Genomic DNA, 19,015 nt, shown 5'->3' with positions numbered 1-19,015 from the left:
TCAGATGAGGTTTCATAAATGGAAATCCTCTTTCTCATAAAGGCAGGCTGATGACTCTGTTAGTTCATAGTTGAAGCTATGAGTCACCATCTCCAGACAAGAGCCTGGGGGAAGAAAAACTGAAAAGCAGGCAGAGTAACCCTATATATAACCAAAGTGAGATTTTCTGTTTCTTTTTTTCTTTTCTTTTCTTTCTTTCTTTTTTTTTTTTTTTGCAGGGCAATGGGGGTTAAGTGACTTGCTCAGGGTCACATAGCTAGTAAGTGTCAAGTATCTGAGGCTGGATTTGAACTCAGTTCTTCCTGAATCCAGGGCCTGTGCTTTATCCACTGCACCACCTAGCTGCCCCCCTCTGTTTCTTTTTATTGCAATCTTCCTTCTACCTCAGCAGCTATGGGTCACCTATCCTTGGTCTCACCATCTCCCATAAATGTTCTATTTCCCCCACTTAAAGGTAGCTGGATGGTAGAGTATTGGGCATGGCGTCAAGAAGACCTCAGTTCCAATCCTGCCTCAGATACCTACTAACTGTGTGACCCTGGACTAGTTACCTAACCCCTGTTTGCCTCAGTTTCCTCATCTCCTCATAAAATGGGGATAATAATAGCTCCTCCCTCATGAAGTTGTTGAAAGTCTTTCCAAACCTTAAAGTGCTGTAGAAATGGTAGCTGCTATGATTATTATCTGACTTCCTTTGCTTTCCTGTCTGCCCAGGCCATCCCTGCCCTGCTCTAGCCTCTCACTGATCCAAACCCTGACCTCTACTCTGGAATCCCCTGTCTTGGTCCCACAGGCCTGGCCAGACCACAGCTCCCACTGACTCCCACCCTCTGCTTTTCCAACTCTTACTCACACACTCCTCCGTGGTGCTGGAGAAAGTCACACAGTCATGCTGACCGGGTCCACTACGATGTTGTTATCCATCTTCAGTTGTCACTCAGTCAATCAACAAGCATTTATTCAGCATTTTACAATGATTTCAGGCAGTCTGCTAAGCACCGAGGGTACAGAGAAAGATTAGCCCATGGCCTTGCCCTGAAGGAGCTCACAGTCAGTTTCTATTCTGAGCAGACAGGGAGGCCTTCTTGGAGGAGAAAGTGGAGGAGGCCTTGAGAGGTAGGAACAAATACCCCCATTTTACCCAAAAATAAATAAATAAAAGGAAATTGAGTCAGAGGTTAGGTGATTTTCTCAGGGTCACACAGCTAATAAGTATATGAGGCTGGATTTGAATTCAGGTCTTCTGGACCCCAGGTCCAGTGCTCTATCCACTGCACCACATGGCTATCCTCTAATTCACTTGCAAATCAAGACATCACCTTTGGGTTTTTTTTAAATTTGGTTTTATTTTTGAGGCAATTGGGACTAAGTGACTTGCCCAGGTTCACACAGCTAGTAAATGCCAAGTGTCTGAGGCCTGATTTGAACTCAGGTCCTCCTGAATCCAGAGCCAGTGCTTTATCCACTGCATCACCTCACTGTCCCCCCACACCCCACATCACCTTTGTGATGAAAATTAGTCCTCTTTGAGAATGAGGGACAAACAACAAACAACAACATTCTGGACCTCTTTCTTATGCTTCATTTGCCAGGCCTACACAATATTCCTGATGCAAGAGTTGGGCAATGTTTCACTATCTTGAAACCGGGTCTGTGTCTCAAAAGCTAAAGAATAGTCATTCTACTTCTGCCATTGTCTGGTCAGATGTTGTTCTTTGTTCTGTAAGGACATAAAACAGAGATAACACATCAGAGCTGGAATTACAAGGAACAGAACAAGATTTGGCCACACCTGATGTAGGGCTCGGGCATCAATTCAGCCACAAACATTTACTGACTCTTGGCACAGCCCTGGCCTCCCAGAGAAGTGTCAGACCATTGGAGACACTTGAACTTCTCCCAACATCAACACTTTACAAAGCTTGCTCTGAAGCCTCAGCTGACCCTGGGACAGAGAATCAAAAGGTCTCTCAGCTCCTCCCAAGATGCTTTAAAAGACAGCCAAGAACCAGCTTCGTCATGTGCAGGAGGAACTCATCACCAGCTCCCCTGGGTGCTGACAAATTCAGCCACTCTCAAGAACTCCAGACCCAATCAGGGAGGGTTTTCAATCTGTGTTGATGGAGGCAGTCCCTACACTGATGAAATCAAAGATCCTGGAACCGTGGGAGGACAGCATGGCCCTTGGAGCTTCTCAGATTCACAGCCAGCTACTACCGCTGTTGTTGCTGCCGCTGCCGCTGCTGCTGCCACTGCTGCTGGTCACTTATGTGGGAGAGAGGCTCTCATCGGCAGCAAGGGATAATTTTGCCCTCACCTCTCACCACCTGGGTGGGAGGATTTTCTGGAATAAAGAGAATTTGTTCTTTTATACATTTGATCTGCTCCTGACTTCCAGGACCTTTCTATTTCTGCCCCAACAGCATTCTTACCCTGAAAGATGCCCAACACTCAGAGGCCTTCTCCTCTGGTTAATGAGGTCTTCCCTGGAATCTTCCTTGGAGGAAGTGACCAAGCCAGTCACTGCTCTCTGCCTCTGCTCTTGGCTCCTTTCCCACTCCCTTTTATGTGAATGTAAGTTCCTTGAGGGCAGGGACTCTCTTTTTGCTTGCGTTAGTATTCCCAGTGCATAGCATAGTGTCTGGCACTAAGTAAGATCTTAATAAATGCTTTCTCTCTTTCTCCCTTCCTCCCTCCCCCATCTGTCTATCAATCGATAGAACTATCAACGGCTTTCTCTATCCATCTGTCCATCTCTCTCTGTTGATCAATCACCCAGTCTCTCAAACTATCAATTTCTCTCTTTCTTTCATCTTCCTATCTATCTCTATTCCTATCTATCTGTCTCTATCAACTACCTCTATCTATTCCAATCTATCTCTATCTCTACCCCATGTATCCATCTCTATCCCTATCTGTCTATCATCTACCTCTATCTATCCCAATCTATCTCTATTTCTACCTCTATCTATGTATCTATCTAATTTATCTATCTACTTTCCTCCCTCCCTCTATCCCTATCTCTATCTATCTCTATCTTTCTATGTATCTTTCTATCTATCTAATCCATACACTAGTAGATCATTGACCAGTCAACAAAAAGGGCTTATTGGCCATAACATAGCAAGGATACAGTGACATTTTTTGGTAGCTGTTGCCTTTCTCATCTTCATATGAGACTGTTCAGCATGTCATGGTTTGTTGACTCCTGTGATCTCCCAGGTGACCACAGGAAACCACAGTCAACACAGTTGGAGGCTACCTGGAAACCGAGGCAAGGTAGGCACAGCTTGACAACCATGACTTTGTTGCTCTTTAGGGAAAATCCAGCCTAACCCGTGTTGCAGTGGAGAGGGAGGGGGGCCTGGGAGATGTTGGTACCATCACAAAGTCCCACTTTTGACACACGGTATCAACCTAGGGGTGACCCTAGGGAAGTCCCTTCATTCCTCTGTGGCCACAGGCAATTTTCTTAGAGTGTGAGTTGTAGAAATTATGTAAACTGGCGCTGCTAGGGGGTTTCCTTTGTCAATAAAATCATAAGTCTAGTCCCTATCTCTCTTTAGTGTATTTGCAGTAGAATGTCATCTGTCCTAGGGCTGGGATTATCTCATTTTGTTTTTGTATCCTCTGACACTTCATACTGCATCTGTCACATAGTAGGAACTTAATGAATGCTTATTAATTGGAATGAAAGGAAACAAGCATTTATGAGGCACCTAGCATATCTCAGACACCATGCCAAGTGCTTTATAAATCTAATTTTCTTTGATCCTCACAAGACCCCTAAGAGGTAGATGATGTTATTACTCTTATTTTATAGATGAGGAAAGAGAAGCAGACAGAGGTTAAGAAACTTGCCCAGGTGTCACACTGCCAGTGTCTGGGGTCAAATTTGAACTCAGGACTTCCTGACTCCAGGCTCGGTGCTCTATCTACTGCCTCTGCTTAATTGATTGATCTCCAACACTTAGCAGGCAGTCAATAGGCATTTATTAAACAAATTGCTAGGCCCTGGGGCAGCTAGGTGGCTCAGTGGATAAAGCACCAGCCCTGGATTCAGGAGGACTTGAGTTCAAATCTGGCCTCAGACACTCGACACTTACTAGCTGTGTGACCCTGGGCAAGTCACTTAACCCCCATTGACTCACCAAAAAAAACCCCAAACAAAACAAAAACCAAATTGCTAGGCCCTGTGCTGAGCACTGAAGAATACAAAAAAGGGGCAAAATACAGTCTCAGTTCCTGAGGAGGTTATAGTGTAATGGGGGTGGGGTGGGGTAGTTTCAACTATGTAGAAACAGGATAACTTGGAGCTAATCAACAGAGGAAAGGAGATGGGAGGGTTTCTTGCAAAAGGTGGGAATTTTAATAAGACTTTAGCAGTGTCTGGTACACAGCAATCACTTAATAAATACTGGTTGATTAATTGATTAGCTAGCATTCTCTTCTTTGATAATCAGCTTGAACTAAAGATCTATTTCCTATGCATCAATTAGTCCCTTAGGAGACGAAGAGTTGATGATAGAAACAGATTCTTCTTGGATTTTTTAATAGAGAGAGGTATAGAAGCCCTGCCTCTTCAACACACACACTTTTCGTTTTTTTGTTTTTGTTTTTGTTTTTGTTTTTTTTAGTGAGGCAATTGGGGTTAAGTGACTTGCCCAGGGTCACACAGCTAGTTAAGTGTTAAGTGTCTGAGGCCGGATTTGAACTCAGGTACTCCTGACTTCAGGGCCAGTGCTCTATCCACTGTGCCACTTAGCTGCCCCTACACACACACTTTTCAAGCCCCAGTGCAAATAGAGAAATGGTAAATGCTAAAACAATGGCAGCCTTCACAACCAAAGGATCAGATTTTTATCAGAACTTGAGAGACACGTGCACGTACATATATACATATCCATGTAAGTGTGTACATACAGACTCGAGCACATGTTCATGGATATGAGGGGAGAGAGGAGGAGAGGGAGGAGCAGAGGGGGAAGAAAGCAAGGGGGAGAGAGGGAGAATGAGAGAGAGGAGTGAGAATGAAAGGGGGAGAGGGAGGGAGAAAAATGAGGAGGGCAGAGAGAGAGGGGAGAAGAGAGAGGGGAGAGAGGGAAAAAAGAGTTTGGAGGGGAGAGATGGGAGAAGGAGAGGGGGAGAGATGGGAGAAGGAGAGGGGGGGGAGAGAGAGAGAGAGAGAGAGAGAGAGAGAGAGAGAGAGAGAGAGAGAGAGAGAGAGAAAAGAAGAAGAAGAAGAAGAAGAGAAGAGAGAAGAGAGAGGGAGGGAGGGAGAGAGGAGAGAGAAGAGAGAGAGGAGAGAGAAAGAGAGAAGAAAGAGGGAGGGAGGGGGAGAGAGAGAAAAGAAAGAGAGAGAGAAGGAGAGAGAAGAAGAGAAGAGAAGAGAAGAGAGAAGAGAGAGGGAGGGAGGGAGAGAGGAGAGAGAGAAAGAGAGAAGAAAGAGGGAGGGAGGGGGAGACAGAGAGAAAAGAGAGAGAGAGAAGAAAAGAAGAGAAGAGAAGAGAAGAGAAGAGAAGAGAAGAGAAGAGAAGAGAAGAGAAGAGAAGAGAAGAGAAGAGAAGAGAAGAGAAGAGAAGAGAAGAGGGAGGGAGGGAGGGAGGGAGGGAGGGAGGGAGGGAGAGAGGAGAGAGGAGAGAGAGAAAGAGAGAAGAAAGAGGGAGGGAGGGGGAGAGAGAGAAGAGAGAAGGACTGGGAAGGGGGCGGAGGAAGCAGCCTAGATCATAAATGGGTGTGCAAAATGCCTAATGAATGCTGACTACAGCTAATCTTCAGTTTAACCTCTTCTAAATACAGTGTGGAATTCTTTTCCATACTTGCATTATTACCTTGAACTTGCCCTGGGCTACGTCAAACCAGACAATAGTCTTGAGTCATAATGTATTGGGAGGCATCAAAAATGCCACCTTCCAGACATAATAGATCTTAAAATCTCAGCAAAGTGTCGACACCCCTTGGGCTGCTGTGACTTGCCCACAATGAAATCTCCAGCCATCTCTTTTCCCCACATACATATTTCTTTACTTCAAGGCATTTTTTTCCACCTGAAGCCAAACAACAGAGCAGGTTTGGGGTGGGGGTGGGGTCAGCGGAGGAGTGAAGCTGGGAGGATGGGGTGAAGGCTCATTTGGATGGTACAATGTGGACGTGCTGGTGTATTACTTCCAGAAAGAAAGGGCTCACTCACCTCTGGGGAGCCATGACATAGTTCCCTCATCTTTTCCCAGGGCCCACCTTCTCACTCACTCCCATTGGGGTGCTGGCTGGAGAAGATCACTGAGGCATGAAGCACAAAGCATGGGAACACTAGGGCAGAGAGGGAATTTGCCTTCTCCCTTATGTCAGTGCCCAGAAAAGTCCAGACTTCTCTTGTAAGATGGGTACTAGATTTTATCTTCCTTTCAGCTTGGTATAGTGGATAGAATGTTAGGTGTTATGAGAAGTGGGTAGTTGTCTCCTCTCAGTGTGGATATAACAGTCAGTCATACCCTCCCTGACCTGTTTGTAGGACAAAGGTCTCAGATCCCCTCCTCCCCTTCAGGCTAGCAAGGTCACATGGTTCAAGGAGCCCTGGTCTCAATAAGGTCCGCTCCAGAGTTGTGTCCATATAAGGAAGTATAAGGGCCACTCCTGAGTTATGCCCATACAAGGAAGAGGGGTGGGAATACTGCGTTCCGATTAGCTCGTTTTTGCACGTAGATTGTAACCCCACCAGTGATGAAAAAGGGGAGGGTCCATTCGCGTTAGGGACTAGGGTATAAAACGGCCTGTGAGCCCCCTTTCAGGGCACCCACTAGCTACATACTAGGGTGCCTCCTTTTCATGAGAAAATAAAGCCTTTGTCACTTCGCTGCTGAGTTCCTGAGAATTATTGAGAAGAGGATGGATTTTTCCCTCACAGGTGTGGTCAGGAATTTGTTTTTGCTCAGTCCTATCGCAATCTTCCTGACCTCATCTGGGGTTTTCTTAGCACACCTACCTCTCTGGGCCTCTGTTTCCCCATCTGTAAAATGAGGGGATTGGATTAGATAATTTCAACATTCCTTTCTGTTGTTGGTCCTTCATTCTTTTGGGGGGGCAGGTAAGGCAATTGGGGTTAAGTGACTTGCCCAGGGTCACACAGCTAGTAAGTGTCAAGTGTCTGAAGTCGGATTTGAACTCAGGTCCTCCTGACTCCAGGACCGGTGCTCTATCCACTGGGCCACCTAGCTGCCCGTGGTCCTTCATTCTTGAAGAGGACCCATGACATCAGGAGGGTGATGTCTTGACTTGCAAGTGAATTGGACTTAAGTGAAAGAAGTCTGTGCAAAGTCATCAGCCTCATTCTCTCCTCCAGAGTCATCAGTCCAGAGGCAAGCCATAGGTCCAGACCACTGTTCATGGGCCTGGATGCAGTGGAAGGAAACGTTGGCCTTTTTAAGCTAAGATCTTTTCCAAGTCTCAGTTTGTCTAAGGCAACACCCATTCAGTGACTTAAGGCGAGGTAAGAAATGAGACAAAGGTGGCCTAGTTTACCTACTCAAAAAAATCAATCTCTCAGCAACTTTGAGTCTTAGAGAATACCAAGTTCAGCTCGCCTACTCTAAAGAATCAGTCTGGGAGGGGAAGCCCCTCAGAGTTTCTGAACAGAACAGAATCCATTGCTATTTACATTCTGAACCATCAAAACCGAAACAATGAGCTGGGACCGATTATTGGGCAATCAGTGAGAGCCAGAGTGATTTGGTATTAAAGGTAAAGTCAATCCCAGTGGACTCTATCAAAGCCTCATTTTTCAGAGCAATATTTCAAGAAATTATAAATGAAAACTACATGACACAAAAGAGTTAATTGTCCCAGTTTTTGAAAAAAAAAAAGATGAGGAAGCTAACTTTTTATGCTTTCTTAAGGCCTTGATTTTTGTCTTCCTGAAAATAGTCAGACCGATTATTTACGTTGATAAGGATTCAAATAAATCAGTAAATCAAGTGAGTCAGGAGGTCTGTATTCTAGCCCTCATTGCGCATAACAAGTATATCCCTCTCTGGGTTTTAGTTTTTTCATCTGTGTATTGAGGGGCTCAGACTGAGTGAACCCTAAACTCCTTTGCAGGGGAAATCAGCCGATGGCTTCGACTAAATACCAGTTTGTTTTTGTCTTTTGATGACTCATCTCTAAAAAATAAAATCCAACAACCAAAAGCCTCCAGAGTCTCCCTGATGGCAACTTGTCAAATCTAGCTTCCGTTGACGAGCGATTATGTGAACAATACATTTTTAAAAGCCTTCTTCTTCTGGAATGTTGCTCCCCTGGCTGCTCTTTTAATGAATAAGAATTGTGGGTCCCCGGCGCATGCAAGTGATTCATTAGTTGGTTAGCAAGAATTAGGGCTCACACACTTCTCGCTTCTTTTCCAGTAGGCAATTTCATTCTTTTATAGGCTAGATTTTTATCTCTCTAAAAACAGCCAGACTGATTATTTATATTGATAAGGATTTATATAAATCATCTGTTATTTCCCTGGTTTGCAGCCCTTGGAACAATTACCTAATTAATTTAATAACCTAATCTTCCCAATTGCTAAAGTCCCCTCCAGCAACCAGAGTCTATGATGCTAAATCAGGGTACTTTTGCCTCCTGGGAAATATATATTCGGTGGCTGGTAATGAAGGTATAAATATAACGAAAATGCTTTCTTTTAGAAAGGGTCAGAAGGGGGAGAGCTGGAATGGATTTTCGAGACCATCTGGTCTAACCCCTTCCTTTTACAAACAAGTAAACTGAGGCCCACAGATGCCAAACAACTAAGTTCAGCCAGTGGTAGAGCTGTGATTTAAACTCAGGTCCTCTGTCACTAATGCTTGTATTCTTTCCATTGCTCCAGACTAATTGACTTATTGTTCCTGAATATTAGAACATATTTCTTTGGTTTAAAGGGGAAAGAAAGGGAGGGTCTCAGGCCAAATTTAAGTTTGTGCCAAAAACATTTTTTTTAAAGAAGGACTGAATTTTCTTAGAGGGAAATGGAAATCCTGGTGGTTTGATAATGTGAACGGCCCCAAAGAGGTTGCTATTTAGGCTCAAGGTTGCCTGGATTCCTATGATTTATACGACCAACTGTATTTCTTTTTCTTTCTTTTTTTTTTTCCTCCTAGCCAAAAAAAAAAAAAAAAGGACAGTTAAAATTCCATTGGGTGAGTGCCTTCTCTCAGTAGATTACTTCCAATTTATCTTGTATATGACTTGTTTATATATCAGTTTGATATTTCCTGCCATTAGACTGTGAGCTTCTTAAGAACTGAGATTGTTGGGGCAGCTAGGTGGCACAGTGGATAAAGCACTGGCCCTGGATTCGGGAGTACCTGAGTTCAAATCCGGCTTCAGACACTAGCTCTGTGACCCTGGGCAAGTCACTTAACCCCCATTGCCCCCCAAAACAAAAAAAAAACAACTGAGATTGTCTTTTGCCTTTCTAGAGCTTAGCACAGTTCCTGGCATATTGTAGGCATCTGATAAATGTTTATTGAGTGACTACTCCCATGGTACCTGGGACAGAGTTTTTAAAAAATGGATTAGAAGCCAGAAAACTGGATTCAAATGCCCCTACTACCACTTAGAACCCTGGGCAAGTCACGACCTCTCTGGGCCTCGGTTTCCCCACGTGTAAAATGAGTGGGTTAGGTGAGACGACCTCTAGGCTTTCTTCCATCTCTGCAGTTATGATTTCACCTGTGTCCCTGGCCAATTCACTCTATCATTCGGGGTCTTAGTTTCCTCACCTCTAAAATAAGGGGATTGGGTTCGATGTCTTCCAAAGTCCTATCTCTAAACCTGTGACCCTAAGGTCCGTCGTACAATGGAAAGAACAGCGAATGGGGTTAGGAGGGCCCAGGTCTTCCAGGACTTGGTGACCTTGGGTAAGTCCTTGATATACCTTGGATTCCCTTCTGTGTAAAATGAAGACTTTGGATGAGATGACTTCTAAAGTCTTTTCTGAGACAAAGCCAAGAAAATGTGGGGGCACATATTGCCTCTAGCTCATTCTTTACTATTTTTCTTGTTATCTGGTTATATTTTGCTCCCCACCCCATTCGATTATTTTTCACGCTCACTTCTTCTCTTGAGTCAAGTCTCCAAGATCCTGCCCCATCCAAGAATCAATCAGTTAATCAACAAACATTTATTAAACACCCATTCTGGGCCAGGTAACCTGGTAAAGTGGAGAGAACTATCTTCCAAGGTAGCAAGGCCTGGGTTCATGTCCTGCTCTGACACCTAGATGTGAGTCACTTCATTTCTCAGTGCTCCAGGCTCTCTAAGACTATAAATTGCAAAGTAAGTGCTTGGTCTGTATTGGCAGAGGGAGTTTTCTCTTAATTCTCTGTACCAATGAGATCATAGGTGTAATTCCTATTCTTATGTTTTAGACTCCTGGAAGACCAAAATTTAAAATTGCAAAAATTCCTTTTCCTAACAAGCAAGAAAACTTGGGTTAGGTCCTGAGGAATCTCCTCAAAAGTATTTCAAATCCCTAAGCAGTTTGGGGTGTTTTGGAGGGGGACTTACATCTGGAATTCCATCTCTTTTTTATGCCAGCAACTTATAGAGCATGGGAGATGATTATTTCTCTCTTGTATTAAAAACTAATTACTGAATCAGAGCCAAGGTTTTTCTTTTTTTCTACTTCCTCATCCAGAAATCAAGCAGTGTGGGAAATCTCTGGTTCAGATTTACCCAACCAGGTTGAGAGAATTGGTGAACTCCTATTCATTGTGTTTAGTCAAACAGGTCTGAGGTAGAAATGGATTTACTCTTTAATATGTATATTGATAAGTCTCTTTGACCAAGATTCGGGTGATTCAAGTCACATACCCTCAAGATCCTCATTAGAATGTGCCTGCATGTCATCATAATATTCATTTTCTCGTTAACTGTTAACCAATCAGAATTGATTGCCACCCTCAGGAATCTTCCAAGGGCATATAAATTATGAGTATACCACCATGAGGGGTCTTTGGCATTTGAGAGTACAGCTGACCTATTTTCTTAATAACATGTTAGTCTTAATATTAGAATTATTAAATTGCCCAGAAATTATGTCTCTCAAACTTTTTTTTTTTTTTGGTGAGGCAATGAGGGTTAAGTGACTTGCCCAGGGTCACAAAGCCAGTAAGTGTCAAGTGTCTGAGGTTAGATTTGAACTCGGGTCCTCCTGAATCTAGGGCTGGTGCTTTATCCACTGCACCACCTCGCTGCCCCAACCCTCTCAAACTTTTGAAATGTCACAAGCATGATCTGGGGGCACACAGACAGTAAGTGACTTTCCCATTGTTATGGGGTGGCATGTATCAGAGATGGAATTTAAATCAAGGTCTTCCCATATTCAAGGTCAGCTAAGAAGGTTGGATCCATTCTGTCTCCAATACTCTCTTTCCTAAGACAGAGGGGCAGCTAGGTGGCACAGTGAATGAAGCACTGGCCCTGAAGTTGGGAGGACCTGAGTTCAAATCTCACCTCAGACACTTAAATAGCTGTGACCCTGGGCAAGTCACTTAATCCCAATTGCCTTAAACACCTGGGACCAGTTCCAGTCTTCCTGATTTATATCTTGCCACTGGATCCGGATGGTTCTGGAGGAAAGAGTGAGGCTGGTGACCTTGAACAGCTCTCCCTCACTTAAATCCAATTCAGTGAAAGTCATAACATTACCCTGATGTCATGGTCCTCTTCTAGAATGAAGGAACAACAACACAAGACAGAGAAGAATAGATTCAAAAGGAACAGAAACCTGGACAGTCAACTCTAAAACTTAAAAAAAAAAAAAAGTCTCAAGGCATAATGTTGACTTTGGCAGAGAGAGTAGTTTTTCCCTGCCTGGAGGCTTACAGCCCTCACCTCTTTACTTGAATGCTGCGGGGAGAATGAGGAACAAAGGCTTTGAGACCTTTTGTGTGCTTGTGCAGTTCTAGGTCAGAAGCCCATTGAAAAACTTTCCTCACTCACCCGCCTCTGAAGTCCACATCGAGGGCAGGGCTCTCTTGGGCCACTGCTCTATTACACCAAGAATGGCAGTATTTATTTTAATCCATCTTGTTCTCAGACCTAGAGGGAGGAAAAGGGTGGAGGAATCAAGAAGGATGAGGCATTACTGAGTCTGGGCTTGGGCTAGAGGCAGAGGTCTCACCCATCAGGAGCCGGGGGCCCCAGGGAAATGGGAGGCAGAAATGAAGTCTGGAGCCAGGAATGCCTTTCAGTACGATGATGGCATTGGTGGGTTTAGAGTGAAGTAAACACCCAGGATGACCACAATATAAATGGAAAGAACAATAACAACAAAACAATTAAAACTGAAGACCAAAAAAATTCTAATGACCAAGCCAGGCACGGTGACACAGACCCAGAGAGGTGAAGACCGTCTGATCTCATAAGCTCAGGGACTTCTGAGCTGTGGTGGGTTAAGCCAGTAAGTAGTGTGTAGGCACCATGTTTGGTGAAACTCCATGAGCAGGTTGCTAAAGGTGAGCCAGAATCAAGCAGGTTAAAATATACAGATCAGACTGGGCTTGGGGCCTGTGAGTACCCCCTGCACTTCCCACCTGGGTGAGATCGGGAGACTCAGTCTTTAAAAAAGTCATAATGACCAAGCTTGACCCCCAAAGAAGAAATATGAGAAGGAATCTCTTCTAGCGTTTTTTGCAGGGGGTAGGAAGGATGCACAATCACGGATACTGCGCATAATGTCAGACTTTCTCAATATGTTGATTCATTTTGAAGTCTCTTGGAAGATGGCTTTCAGAATGGGAGATGGTAGGGATACGCTGGGAAATTTATGTGATGATGCCTTTGTGTGCCTATTTCTATGTATATAGAAATCATGGGAGCGGGTGGAGAGCACTAAAGGAGAGAATGCATTGAGAAAAAAGGAAAAAGGACCCAGAACCTTGAGGAACATTCCCTTTCAGGGAGGACTCGTGCTTAGAAGTGATGAGGAGAATAATAATAATAATAAAAAGTGATGAGGAGAGTCCCTGCACTGTCCCCAACACTCTGAGAACAACTTGAAACCAATTCTTTACAAGTTGTGTTTCTGCGGATCAGTTCTATTTTCTTACCCAAGCTTCCCAGGAAAATAAGTTATCATCTTTATCCCTGTGGGTCAGCATGGAATACATATTTTCAGTCCAGTGAAACCAGTGTTTTAGGGTCTTTGGAACAGTCTGCAATCAGATTGTTCAAACTGATGAAATGTTCTAAATGAAAGAATTTTTTTTTTAAAGGATAAAGGGCAGGGCAAGGATAAAGAGGACAGAACAAATTGTACCCTGTTCTCCAAACTCTGGCGCTAATTCATTTAGATTGTGCCAGTGAGAATGTTCCCAGACAGGTCTTCCTCAGGATTTAACTCACAAATGTCTCCTTTGGGATTATTTCTGATCCTTTCCCCATCTCTTCATTGATTACAAATATTCGTGGCTGAATATTACTATAAATCCTATGTCTTGACTATTTCTTGATAATTGAGACAGGTTGGCTGGTAAAGTGACTTCCCTTTTTCTTCTAGGAGAAAATACAAACTGGCATTTAAGACTCTCCACTCTGGTTCCAACTTGCCTTCCTAGCCTTATTTCACCTTTCTCACCTTTTTATGCAGTCGACTTTCAAACTGAGTTGCCAGCAGCTCCCTGGATGCTGCACTCCATCTCCCAAAGGTTGAAATGCATTTTCTTCTCATCCCTTTCTCCTTGAATACTTCTCTCAAGGATTAACTCAGGTATCGTCTCTTTCACAGAGATGACCCTCCCCCTCCCCCCTTCCCCCTTCCCCCAGGGGGAAGTGTTCTTTCTCACCTCAGATATTCCTGGAGTACCTTTCTGGTCTGTGCGCCCCTTTGACCTTAACTCCCTAACTTCTATTAGATGTGTCTGAATGTGTAGCACCGCTTCCTAGTTCACTTTCCCAACTCACACTCAAATTGACCTCTGTGAATCCAGAGAATGACTTCCCTCCCTGGGTTCTGGGGAATGGATTGTGGTTCCTAATACTATCACCCTTGAACTCCCATTCTGTTTGTTCCTTCCAATATCAATCAACAGGATGATAACGATTAGCTTTTTACATAGAACAGTGTATGGTAAACACTATGTGTTTAGTTGTTGTTTTGTGTAGTAAATACTTATTAAGAGGTTTGATTTTTAATTTGTTAATCCTCCCATTCTTGGAGGATGCAACACGTTCCAGGGATTCTCAAGAATGGGAAAATTTGGATCATAGGATTTTGAACTGAAAGGGACCTTATTAAGCATCTAATCCAACTCCTTCATAAATTATTAGTTTATAGCTGCAGGAGACCATTGAGATGACCTACCTGGTCCAAGGGTTCTCAAGCCAGTGTCTGTGAACTTAAAAAAATAGATAACTATTTAAATCTAATTATTTCCTTTGACATCCTATGTATTGTATTTTATGCATTTTAAAATATGTTATTCTTAGAAGGGGCCCAGACTACCAAAGGGGGCCAAGACATGAAAAAAATTAAGCACGCCCATCTATTCTGATCCCCTGATTTTACAGGGGAAGAAACTAAAGTGTGGAGCGGTAGAATAACTTGCCTGACATGGCAAAACTAGGTTTTAGTTGCAGGTTCCCTGGCTTGAAATACCATGGCATCTCTGAGAAAAAAAAAAACACTCAAGTGAGGAGTTCAGAAAATGAAATTGATGCCTTCCAGAGATTAGTTTCCTGAACTGAATGACTGTGGGCAAGCCAAAAAGGTCTTTCTGCAATCCTTTTTCTTCATTTCCACATGACAGTGAGTAGCAAGGCAGTCACCATATTCCTCCCTAATTGATGCCCTATCTCACCCCAATAGAAGACAATCCAAACCACCTCTTCCCACAAGAAAAGGGAAGCCTCTTCCATCCCCACCCCCATTGTCTCTTAGTCTTATCAAGAAGATTGAAGCCATTCAACACGAACTTCCTCTTTTCCCCCCCTTTTCCGCTAAAAACCCCCTTGATGTCATCTCCTTTTCTCTGGTCATAAATTGCATAACGTTTCCCCCAGGAGTATGTGAGCTCTTTGAAGGATCTTATTTTTGCCTTTCTCTGCTTTCCTTTAAGACTTCTACACCACTGCCCCTTGTCTTTATCTTTTCCCCCAATCCTACCCTTTCCTAAGCTTCCCTGTTTCTGCCAAATATCACCAATTCTCCCAGTTTCTCTGGCTTATAATGTGGACGTTATTCTGAACTCCTCCCTCGCCCTAAATAACCCATCAGTTGCATAATCTCACCATGTCTATCTTTACAAGATCTCTTACAACCAGCCCCTTCCTTCACCACCTTAATTGGGTCCCTAATCACCTCTCACCTCCTAACTGGTCATCTCCCCTCCTCTGTCCCCGCTCCGGTCCGGTCCAGCATCCCTGCTGTTGCTTAAGTGATTTTCCTTAAGTGCAGATCTGACCAAGTCTCTCCCCTACCTACTCAGTCAATTCCATTGTCTCCCTGTTGGGCTCAATTTGGCTTTCACAGCCCTTCTCTCATGGCTCCAATCTATCTTCCTAGCCTCATTAGGTAGATAGCTCAGCACCTGGCACATAGTAGGCAGTTAATACATGCTTGCTGACTCTCTGATTGTCTTTATTATAGGAAACGTGTTGATGTTGTAACATCATTTCAGTCAAGTCCGACTCCTTGTGACCCCATTTGGGGTTTTCTTGGCAGAGATACTGGAGTGCTTTGCCAACTTCCTTCTCCAGCTCGTTTTTTTTTTTTTTTTTTTTTTTTTTTTAGTGAGGCAATTGGGGTTAAGTGACTTGCCCAGGGTCACACAGCTAGTTAAGTGTTAAGTGTCTGAGGCCGGATTTGAACTCAGGTACTCCTGATTCCAGGGCCGGTGCTCTATCCACTGCGCCATCTAGCTGCCCCTCCAGCTCGTTTTACAGATGAAGAAACTGAGGAAAACAGGGTGAAGTGACTAGCCCAGGGTAACACAGCTTAGTAAGTGTCTGAGGCTGAATTTGAACTCAGGTCTTCCTGACTCCAGGTCCAACAGTCTAATATTCTAATGGATAGAGCTAGGTATCCTGAAGCTCAAAAGAGACGATGAATTTACATAAAGTGCTTTGTAAACTTTAAAGCACTATTTAAACGGCAGTTATTCTTATTGTTATTAGCCTCCAGTCTGGGGATGGTTTTATCATCTGAGTCTTCTGCACTCTTGCTGTGCTCAAACAGTGTTTATACAGCAAAAGAGGGGTGTGCTAGTAAATGTTTAACAACTGGCCGGTGTGTGTGTGTACATCAACTTTTAATTAATTATTAATTTAATTAATTTTTGCTGATCTGGATTAATTAACACTTTGTTCGGTCTAGACAAGCAACTAACCAATCAACCAAGCTCTGATTTATAGAGATTGCCTATTTCTGAAGTTTAAATGGTAACATTGACAATTTAACCATGGGCTTTCCTAACTCTAGCATACCCATGGATAGAGTACTGAGTTGCAGTCAGTGGTGCGGTGGATAGAGTGTTAGCCCTGGAGTCAAGAGGACTTGAGTTCAAATCTCACCTCAGACACTTACTGACTGTGTGACCCTGGGCAAGTCACTTAACCCCAATTGCCTCAAACATCCAGGGCCATCTCTACTTGTCCTGATGCATATCTTGCCACTGAACCTAAATGGTTCTGGAGGAGAGAGTGAGGTTAGTGACCTTGCTCAGTCCTCACTCACTTAAATCCAATTCAGTGCAAGTCATGACATCACCTTCTGATGTCATGATCCTCTTCGAGAACAAAGGACAAAAACCAACAACAAATGTATGCCAGGAGAATATGTTAGGGTGGGGAAAACTTGGTTGTTGGTGAAAGGCTGATTTGGAGACAGCCTAATTCCAGATAGCTCATCTCTACCAAGTTGGCAACCAGATGATGAATTTTGTATGGCAGAGCAATATATGAAACAAAAAGAATAAAAAACAGCATTTCAGTCCCAGGTAGTCCCCTTCTTTGGGTGGCTTGGTGGCACCACAGTGCAGAGAGCACCAGACCTGGAGTCGGAAAGACCTGAATTCAAATCCAGTCTTAGACACTTACTAGCTGCGTGACCCTGGGCAAGTCACTCAACTCTGCCTCAGTTTCCTCATCTGTCAAATGAGCTGGAAAAGGAAATGGCAAACCACTCCAGTATCTCTGCCAAGAAAACCCCAGATGGATTCATGAAGAGTAGGACAAGACCGAAAACCAAACAACAACAGTCCCCTTCTCTGCTTATTAGGGGCTGGTGACAGAAGTTGTGGGGTGTCAACAGAGTGTCCCAAGAAGCATAATTTTTAGGTGGTCACCAAACATGAATTTAACAGCGAGAGTAATTTGACACAATTGAGGAAGAATGGAGCCATGTGAATATTGCCGTTTTGGTAGGAAAACAAAGGCAGAAGAGACAAGGAAGCTGCTGGCAAATGGGAGAGGGCTGATGGATTCTCCTGCAGGAAGCAAACTGGGCTCTGGCAAAGTCAGTTTCAGTTTATGGCCAAAGACAACAAGAAACGTCACTTCACGAGGCCTTGGATCATTTCACCTTGTAGCAAACACTTAGACCCAGAAAGACACTTCTTGGCTTTTAAAAAAAGGTTTTTCCTGTGAGTTAAAAAAAAAAACCCACCCCATTATTTACCTCACCTCCCACCCAATCCTCCCTTGAAATGAAGGAAAATCTCAAACCAAACCAACAACATTCTCCCCCTTGCAGTCCCCCGCCCCCCCCAACTCTCCAGCTATAGGAGGGTGACCAGTACAAGAAGCAGCCAAAACACACCAGGCATTGTGTTGGGTCCTGCAGGGTACAGAGACAAAAGAAGCGGTTCCGGCCTTCACAGGGCTTCTATTTGTAACCCATATGTTCCGGCCCCTTGTCTCAGGGCCAGGCCTGAGAACCTCAGGCTTTCAGGGAACCTGAAAGATGGGGGCTTTTCGTCTGCTCCCATTTTAGGCGGCCGGCGGCTAGCTCACCCAGCTCCCTCTAACCAGGAGACACTGGGTAGCTTTTACAAAGAATTATTTACTTCAGAGATATAACAAGAAGAGGGAGAGATTAGGTCTACAACTTAAGTTCCTACATAGCATTGTTGCGACCGAGTTTACTCCTAGAAGAAGCATTTCTGCTGGATGAAGCCTTCCCCTGTGCTAAGATCCTGAAGGCCACTACAAAAGGATCATTCCTCACTCCTTGGGTCTTTAATACTACAATATGGCCGGGATCATGCCACCAGTGTGCACCTGAAGACCAGGAGGTGAAGGGACGCCCAGGTGTGGAATAGGGGCAGCTAGATAATACAGTGCATAGAACCCTGGGCTTAGAATCAGGAAGTCATCTTTATGAGTTCAAATCCAACCTCAGATACTTCCTAGCTGTGTGACCCCGGGCAAGTCACTTTACCCTGTTTACCTCAGTTTCCTCATTTGTAAAATGAGCTGGAGAAAGAAATAGCAAACTTCTCCAGCATCTCTGCCAAGAAAACCCCATAAGGGGTGACAAAGAGTCAGCCATGATGGAAACAAAAAGGTGTGGAATATTTTCTTTACATCTGAGAGGACCTCCCCTTCCATTTAATTGTTTTTGCTCTTTCTGTCCTTCAACTTAGGAAAGTCTAAAGGGGGTCCAGCTATTTGCCATTTAATTTTTCATATTTATTTTTTTCTTATGGTACAATGATATTCAAATACATCCATATGCTACTTCCCATTCACCAGTTGAGCCATCTTGACTTTTGTTTTGCCGCTGGACCCAGATAGTTCTGGAGGAGACTGAAGCTGGTGACTTTGTCCAGCCCTCCCTCACTTAAGTCTAGTTTACTTCGAGTCAAGACATCGACCTCCTGATGTCATTGGTCCTCTCTGAGAACAAAGGATGAACAACAATTTGTGAGGAATAGTAGCTGTGGTCTGGGTACCCAACTTGCCAGTTTTGGACAATGTTCCTATTCCTCCTCCTCCTCCTCCCTTCCCCCCACCCACTCTTCCTTCATTACAT

This window comes from Dromiciops gliroides, chromosome 5 (genome assembly GCF_019393635.1).
Source record: "Dromiciops gliroides isolate mDroGli1 chromosome 5, mDroGli1.pri, whole genome shotgun sequence".
NCBI lineage: Eukaryota > Metazoa > Chordata > Mammalia > Microbiotheria > Microbiotheriidae > Dromiciops > Dromiciops gliroides.
This window is presented reverse-complemented; position numbering follows the sequence as displayed.